The following is a 2,502-nucleotide window of genomic DNA, read 5'->3' on the forward strand; positions in this document are numbered from 1 at the left end:
CATGTGGAGACAAACATGCCCAACTAAAGTCAAAAGACTATGAACAACATCTCCTAACTGCAGAAGAGTCCAGTCATCATATGGATATTTTCACAGACAACACCACTAGTGTTTATTTAATTTGCTAATTTAATTTAAGAAGAATAACTCACCAATCAGCACAATAATCAGAAACCCGTTCATCAGTCCAGATATGAAGATAATAATAATCTGCCATTGTGTTTGATTGTGACACTCAGTTAGTTCAACTGCTTCTGTAAAGAAAACATGCACAGTCTGTTACTGTCAGTCTTTTACTGGAACACAATGACAATGTTACAGTTTTATAAAACTAAATTAAATACTGATAAATGATTCATCTCTATGTGGAGCAACTAATGACAGGGCTTACATTTTTTTCTAATAAAACTGTAGTAAAAAATAAATGTAAATAATCACACTGATTATCAGACTGTCACTCACCATTGAAGTATATTCTGGTGCTGTTGCTGAGTTTTGGAGGTGTTTCTGTGTTCATACAGTAATAAACTCCTAATTCATCAGCAGTCACATTATTAATAACCAGACGATGTTTAAACTGCACTGAATATTTCTTTCTGAATGTTTTATTATGGTAAAAGGGGGATTTCGTTTGTGTTGGGAATGATCGTAGAATGACTGTCGGAGGATCTGCTGTTTTCAGTAAAATCCAATAAACCTCATTTTCATCAAGATCACAGTTTATGCTCACATTTGATCCCAGATCAGTTAGTAGATCTGCCACTGCATACTGACAACAGATTAATACCACTGTGTGAAGAATTAAAAAATATTATATATATTATAAAAGTTTAGAGTTTCCAAAGTGTGTGAATGTATGTTAAAAATATTCATAATACGTAAACTTACAGAGCTGAAGCTGTTTGATCGTCATGTTGTTGTCTTGATAACTTCAATATAAAATCTGGTTCCCTCCACACTGCATGTGTGAAGAAGACAAGAAAGAAATGAAGAAGAGGAAGTAAAGTTTTCGTCCACATTGTACACACTTTTTTTTTTTTTTTTTAACACACAATGATCCACAACCTCAATAACGAAGGGCCTCATTACTTTATTAAATGTGTATGACAGAAGATTTCCGGTTAAAAATGAACACACTTCAATTATTAAGTACATAAAAATTTAAAACGGTCTCATTGCCTTAACCCCAATTCACAATAGTAAGTTTATAATAATAGGTCAGATTTCACAGGAAGCATCAGTTTGGCATCATTCGTGACATTTGCTCTGAGAAAAAGATCTCTGGTAATAAGGGGCAGACTAAGCAAACTCCAGGTATGGGGCCTCAGTGGACCAAATGTGCTTTTATACTTTTGAAACCCTTATATTGCTCTCTTTTTCTCTCTCATAATTTGTAGTTTATTTACCCCTTACAAACTGTCTAACCCGATCTCATGAAAGTGCGCATAAATAGTACAGCAAATAAAAAAAACTTGTGGCATTGATACGCAAAAATTTACTTTGGTATGCTACGCAAGGGGAATGATTAGGGTTGTGGGGTAGATGCATATCATATGTACACAAAAACGTCTCGGGTTATGCATGTAACCATGGTTCCCTTAGAGGGAACGAGACGCTGCACCCCCTAGGGGACATATTGGGGAATGCAGCCTGCATGACCGGTGTGTGAAGCACGTGTGAAACAACGCCAATCTATTGGTCCACCTGGCCCATGACGTCATAGGCGGGGTGCCCAGAAGTATAAAAGGGCACCTGCTGAATACGTCATCCACTTAGCTGTCTGAAGGAGATGTAAACACGCAGGCCGAAAGCATGGCGCGGGGGCGCAGCGTCTCGTTCCCTCTCGGGGAACCATGGTTACATGCGTAACCCGAGACGTTCCACTTCTAGGGAACTCCACGCTGCGCCCCCCAAGGGGCACATTGGGGAACGAAATCCAACCGTGCCGAGGCGCATGCCTGTCCACCTGGTAGAAGCACCAAGGAAGCGACAGACATACACCAAGCCTTTTCTCAGAAAGGGGCAATGCCACTGCGCCACGGGCCACACACACAACTTGAGCTCATACAACAGAAATGGGAAACCCGATTAGATCAAGGGTAACATCCCACCCAAGTTAAGAGCACAATTATCCTCAGATAGCTATGCTATGTGAGTCATATAAGCCTGGATACACAAGACCACAGAAGAGACTAACTAGAAAGCCTCTTAGGAGCTCAAATATAGCTACTTAAATCCCGGTAAGGAGAAATAGCTGATGAGCTAGAACACAGCTATCCTCAGATAGCTATGTCCCAAAGTTCTTATGAAGGCTTGTAGACCAGAATAACCACACACAGCTAGCCTAGATAGCCAGGCAACACCTTCCTGCAAAGCTGCCCAGACCACAAAGAGTGAGCTATCTACTTATACAGGTAACCCTAGCAGGGGAGATAGCACTGTCTAGGGAAGGGCTCAAGTAAATCGCTAGTTAAAACCCTAAGCAGGGGAGCAATCACTGAG

General features: G+C 40.4%; 1 long non-coding RNA gene across 1 annotated transcript; it reads right to left on the minus strand.

Moving 5' to 3' along the window:
* Positions 1 to 172: 172 nt before the first annotated feature.
* LOC107568076 (uncharacterized) lies at positions 173 to 963 on the minus strand. Its single transcript, XR_001606708.1, has 3 exons — positions 889 to 963; positions 463 to 789; positions 173 to 254 (listed from the first exon to the last, which is right to left on the minus strand). It is a non-coding gene; the product is annotated as an uncharacterized lncRNA (long non-coding RNA).
* Between the last annotated feature and the right edge of the window lie 1,539 nt (positions 964 to 2,502).

The sequence above is a fragment of the Sinocyclocheilus grahami genome, unplaced genomic scaffold, assembly GCF_001515645.1.
Source record: "Sinocyclocheilus grahami isolate Dianchi unplaced genomic scaffold, SAMN03320097.WGS_v1.1 scaffold1211.1, whole genome shotgun sequence".
Classification (NCBI taxonomy): Eukaryota; Metazoa; Chordata; class Actinopteri; order Cypriniformes; family Cyprinidae; genus Sinocyclocheilus; species Sinocyclocheilus grahami.